The 6,527-nt window shown below is 43.0% G+C and overlaps 1 pseudogene; it reads right to left on the reverse strand.

Moving 5' to 3' along the window:
* Nucleotides 1–399: 399 nt before the first annotated feature.
* LOC146884767 (uncharacterized) lies at nt 400–6,527 on the reverse strand (annotated as a pseudogene).

A 6,527-nucleotide genomic window follows, 5' to 3' on the forward strand; every position in this document is an offset into this window, starting at 1 on the left:
ACTTGACACCTTATGTTTTGAATTTCATTTTTACTTTCCCTATTCTCTTCTTTCGCAATGTATATCAATTAATCCGACTAGATAACCCTTTTAGCTCCTTACGTTAATCGACTAGATAATAATTTGTTTATAAACCGATCTCTCAATCTCTCAAACGCTCAAATAATAACTCGTTTATAAATCAAACCCTCAACCCTACAAACACCAAACTAAAGCAAACAATAACTCGTTTATAAACCGAGCTTCTCAATCCTGCAAGCTAAACAAACACTAACTCGTTTATAAACCAAGTTTGTTAAACACCAAACTAAAATAAATAAGAACCTGCTTATAAACCAAGCTCTCAATTCTGGAAACACCCAACTAAAGAAAATAATAACTCGTTTACAAACCGAGCTCTCAATCCTGCAAACACCAAAATGAAACAAATACTAACTCGTTTATAAACCGAGTTTGTTAAACACCAAACTAAAAATAAATAAGAACCTGCTTATAAACCAAGCTCTCAATCCTGCAAACACCAAAATGAAACTAAATACTAACTCGTTTATAAACCGAGTTTGTTAAACACCAAACTAAAATAAATAAGAACCTGCTTATAAACCAAGCTCTCACTCTTGCAAACACCAAAATGAAACTAATACTAACTCGTCTATAAACCGAGCTCTCAGTCCTGTTTATAAACCAAGCTCCCAATCCTGCAAACACCAAAATGAAACTAATACTAACTCGTCTATAAACCGAGCTCTCAGTCCTGTTTATAAACCAAGCTCCCAATCCTGCAAACACCAAAATGAAACCAATACTAACTCGTCTATAAACCGAGCTCTCAGTCCTGTTTATAAACCAAACTCCCAATCCTGCAAACACCATAATGAAACTAATACTAACTCGTCTATAAACCGAGCTCTCAATCCTGCAAACACCAAATTAAAGAAAATAGAACTCCTTTTAACCTCGAGTGTACAAACTCGGAATTTTAACCTCGAGTGTACAAACTCGGAATTTTAACCTCGAGTGTACAAACTCGGAATTTTAACCTCGAGTGTACAAACTCGGAATTTTAACCTCGAGTGTACAAACTCGGATTTTTAACCTCGAGTGTACAAACTCGGAATTTTAACCTCGAGTGTACAAACTCGGAATTTTAACCTCGAGTGTACAAACTCGGAATTTTAACCTCGAGTGTACAAACTCGGAATTTTAACCTCGAGTGTACAAACTCGGAATTTTACATGTGAAACGAAAATATTGTAGTATTAAAAATCAAAGCATAAATGTTTTTACAAAAAGCAAAACAACTTAACCAAATTTTAACTAAAATAAAAACGTAAATTTGCTGCATTCCATGTTCGCGGGATTTCCCTCCCCTCTAATGTTTCCAACTTATAAGCTCCTTCTCCCAACACTTGCTTAACACGATAGGGTCCAGTCCACTTCGGCGCCAATTTGCTATCCATCTGAATTAACTGTGCTTTCCTTAATACTAGATCTTGTTCTTGGAACTTCCGAGGTACTACCTTAGTCTTGTAACTTCTCTCTAACCTTCTCTTCATTGCCTCATTAGAAATCTGAGCCAAATCCCGAACCTCATCTATAACGTCAAGGTTTGCCTTCAAACCAACCTCAGAAATCTCTTCGTCAAACAGCCTTACTCTCCCGGTGTTCTCTATGACCTCAATAGGGATCATAGCATCAGTTCCATACACCAAAGAAAAAGGAGTCTCTCGGGTAGTCGTCTAAGGAGTGGTATGATAAGCCCACAGCACTCAAGGTATCTCATTTGGCCATTCTCCCTTTGCCGCCGCCAATCTTCGCTTCAATCCCCTTAATATCACCCTGTTAGCTGCTTCCGCCTGCCCATTTGTCTGAGGATGCTCCACCGACGAGAAGACCTGTTTAATCCCTAATTCAGTGCACAACTGCTTCACCTGTGAGCATGCAAACTGAGTTCCATTGTCTGAAATAATTCGACGTGGTACCCCAAATCGACATATTATATTCTTCCAAATAAACTCTCGGATTCGCCCACCCGAGATGACAGCAACCGGCTCGGCTTCAATCCACTTCGTAAAATATTCTACAGCCACGATCAAAAACTTGAATTGCCTCACCGCTTTGGGAAACGGACCTAAGATATCTATTCCCCAAGTGTGAAAAGGCCAAGGTGTATTAATAGAGTGCAGTATATCTGGCGGAGCATGACTCCAATCGGCATGTTTCTGACATGATTCACATTTCCTGACGTACTCCATACAATCACTCCTCATAGTGGGCCAAAAGAACCCTCCTCGGATTATTCGCAGCATCAATGCTCTTCCCCCTACATGGCTCCCACAGATTCCCTCATGGAGCTCGGCCATAAGCCGATCTGCCTCCCTCCTTCCTACACAAATCATCAAAGGTCTGGAATACCCATACCTAAATAAGTGACCATCTATCAGCGTATACCTGCTTGAGTTTTTCTTTACTTTCTGTGATTCATTGGAATCCTCAGGTAATTTACCATTCGCAAGATAACTCTTTAAAGGTGCCATCCAAGATTCTTCAGTTGCCAAAATCTCCAGCACTTGATGTTTTTCCTACGCGTCGACCCGAGGAGCTATTAATGTTTCCCTTATCACTGACTTATGCTGCCCCGGTTTCGTACAACTGGCCAACTTGGATAACAAATCAGCTCGGGAATTCTGCTCCCTCGGAACATGCACGAACTCAAGAAGAACGAAATTCTTCGCAATAGTTTGGACAACTTCCAAATACCTGGCCAATTGTGGATCGCGAGCTTGAAATTCCCCGTTCACCTGACCTGCCACCAACGCGGAATCACTTTTAACCAACAATCTAGTAATCCCCATCTCTTTAGCCAAAAGCATACCAGCTATCAAAGCCTTATATTCCGCTTGATTATTACTGGCTTTGAAAGCAAACCTCAATGATTGTTCGATTAATACCCCTTCTGGTCCTTCCAAAACTATACCAGCACCGCTACCCCTTAAATTAGAAGCCCCATCCACTGATAGTATCCACATTATCTCTCCTACGCCCTGATTCTCAGCTAAGAACTGGGCCTTGATCGGTCCTCGCGACTCATACTGTATTCCATACTCCGACAGCTCTATTGCCCATTTAACCAACCTGCCCGATATATCAGGTTTTTGTAAGATGTACCTAATGGGAAGATCCGTCATCACTTTGATACTATGATTCTGAAAATAATGTCTCAGACGCCGAGCAGACACAACCACGGCCAATGCAGCTTTCTCTATAGTGGGATACCTAACCTCGGCACCATGGAGCACTTTGCTTACAAAATATACCGGTTTCTGCTCCCCACCACTTTCTCTGACTAAGACCGAACTAACAGCGTGTTCGGTTACCGATATGTACAATGACAACTCAGCACCTTTTTCCGGCTTACATAACACCGGCGGCTTGCTCAAATACTCCTTCAATTTTTGGAACGCTTCCTCACACTGATCAGTCCATTGGAACCGTTCATTCTTCTTCAAACATTGAAAGTAAGGAAGACCCCGATCCCCACTTTTGGCAAGAAAACGGGACAAGGCCGCCATCCTTCCCGTCAGTCTTTGTACTTCTTTTACGTTACTAGGACTCCTCATATTTATAATAGCTGCACATTTATCGGGATTAGCTTCTATCCCCCTCTCGGTGAGTAGAAAACCCAGAAACTTTCCAGCTTTAACCCCAAAAACACACTTCTCGGGATTAAGCTTAAGTCCGTATTTACTGATTGTAACAAACAATTCCTCCAAATCTTCCTTATGCTTCTTCTCTTCCACCGAAGTGACCACCATGTCGTCCACATACGCATGAACATTTCTTCCCAACATGGGTGCTAAGATTCGATCCATCAGCCTTTGATAAGTAGCTCCCGCGTTTTTTAACCCAAACGGCATTACTCGATAACAATAATTTGTTGTACCTCCCATAAACGCCGTCTTATCTTCATCTGACGAATGCATCTTGATTTGATTATAGCCCGAATAAGCATCCAAGAAGCTTAGCAAAGCACAGCCCGATGCACTATCAACCAGGGCATCTATATTAGGCAAAGGATACGAATCCTTTGGGCAGGCATTATTCAAGTCCGTGAAATCTACACACATCCTCCACTTTCCATTAGACTTCTTCACCATCACCACATTTGCTAACCAGGTTGGATACTGTATCTCTCGGATATGGGCCGCCTCTAACAATTTATGTATCTCCTCGGTTGCTGCCTGAGCACGGTCTCCACTCAACCGCCTACGCTTCTGAACTTTAGGTTTAACCAACGGGTTAATATTAAGCTTGTGGCATAGAAAATCGGGATCAATCCCCGACATATCATTCACACTCCAAGCGAATGAAGAAAGATTCTTCCTCAGCACTTGGATAAGCTGTTGTTCTTGCTCCAGACTCAGATCGCCCCCAATTCTCAGCTTCTTCCCGTCTATAAGCACCTCCTTCACCTCTCCCACAGGCTGAGGCCTTCTTTCAGGGTGCACCAACCTTGGATCTAACTCGGGATCCGGTACTACTTCAGTCGTGCTTACTGAGTATGCTACTTTCCTCCTTAACCTCAGACTGTCTTCGTAACATTTACGAGCAGTCTCCTGGTTTACAGCTAAAGTGAGTACTTTCCCCTCATCAGAAGGAAACTTCATCTTCAGATGTATTGTTGATACTACAGCCTTTAACTTATTGAGAGAAGGCCTTCCCAACAACAAATTGTATGATGAAGGAGCATTGACTACTATGTAACGTATAAATATGGTTTTCGCATCTTCTTTGTCTCTAAAGGTTGTTCTAAGATCAACATACCCTTTAACCTCAACTTGATCTCCAGAGAAACCGACAAGCACTCCGTCAAATGGCTTTAATTGATACATCGGTATTTGTAACCCTATGAAAGTACTCCAAAACATCACGTCGGCAGAACTTCCCTGATCAATTAGTACCCTGTGGACATTCCTTCCCATCATAATCACCGACACGACTATGGGGTCATCTTCATGTGGGATTACCCCTTTTAAATCATCATTTGAAAATGTTATATCCGGAGCTTGCCTCGGCTTGTCCACCATGGCCGCAGTCATGACACTCCTTACATATCGTTTCCTAGTCGAGCTGGTTTGGCCTCCTCCCGCAAAACCTCCTGCTATCGTATTAAAATCCCCCAAAATGGGTGTTTCATGCACCTCGGGAACCGTGCGAATCTCAGATGATTTCTCATCGGCACCCGACTTCATGAATTTTTCCAGAAGTCCCCTGTTTGCTAAAACGGAAAGTTGATAATGCAAACCATAACACGAGTTGGTGTCATGGCCTCTGGTTTGATGAAACTCACACCAAGCATCCAATCTACCGCCGAGTGCTCTCCCCGCGACGTCAGGATAGCGCAAATGTTTTGCTATCTCTACATCTTCCAAGATTTGGGCCAGTGGCACCTTGAGATTAGGTATTTTCCGCACTTGCGGATACTCGGTTCTTCGTTGTGCCACATAAGGGACGAAACGTCGATCTGACTTCATTTTAGGAGGAGTTCTTTCTCTCCGATAAGCTCTCATATCTCTTTCACTCCTGGAAGGAGCTACTGGTCTTTTGTCTCCTGCCCTTTTGTGACGCATGGCCTCCTCAGTCTCTATTTCCACAGCTGCCCTTTGTCTAATCTCTGTAAGGCTCTTCGGTGGATATCGGTACAAGGACTCACCGAACGAGCTGGCTCGAAGTCCTTTCACAAAGGCTTTTACGAGCAAACCCTCGTTAGGGTCTATCAGCCTCATGCTGATATTGGTGAATCGATTAAGGAATTGCTTTAACATCTCTTCGGCGGTTTGCCTTATATCAAACATGTCTGCCATCTCCACTGGTTTGGCTCTATTTGCTGAGAATCTCTCCAGGAAAAGACGTTTGAAGTCATGGAATGAACTGATGGACGAATTCGGTATAGTGTTAAACCATTCTAGGGCAATTTCCGTCAGCGTACCCACAAACATTTTGCAACGTATAGCATCATTACCACCTGATATCATCATCTGAGCCTGGAACGCTTTTAAATGTAATTCTGGGTCAGAATTCCCTGTGAAAGGTGTAATTTTGGGAATTACGAAATTCTGTGGGATCGGCTCGTCCATGATCGCATCTACCAGAGGACTGGTATCACTCACATCGGGATTCAACCGACATGAATAGCGGAAACCAGCCCTAGTAGACTCCAATCGGCTTTGCATATCTTCGTTCGCCTTCCGTAACTGTTCTTGTTGTCGAAGTGCCTCCTCCAATCGTTGATGCATTTCTTCTGCATTTTTTTGCAACCTCTCTCTTTCTCCCAAAGCTTCTTCCCTTAACGCATGTAAGTCTTCCTCTGCCTTCTTGCGAGTTTCCTCTCTCTCTTTTTCAAGCTGAGCCTGATCAGCCTCCGCCTTCATTCTGATCTCCTCATTCTGCCGTTGTAGCTCCAGTATGCTCTGCATTATCTGTTGCCTAGTAGGCCCTTCACGCGTCGCTCCTCTGCCTCGATTCAT

This window comes from Vigna unguiculata, chromosome 7 (genome assembly GCF_037176805.1).
Source record: "Vigna unguiculata cultivar grain cowpea cultivar isolate G323 ecotype 2 chromosome 7, ASM3717680v1, whole genome shotgun sequence".
Lineage (NCBI taxonomy): Eukaryota > Viridiplantae > Streptophyta > Magnoliopsida > Fabales > Fabaceae > Vigna > Vigna unguiculata.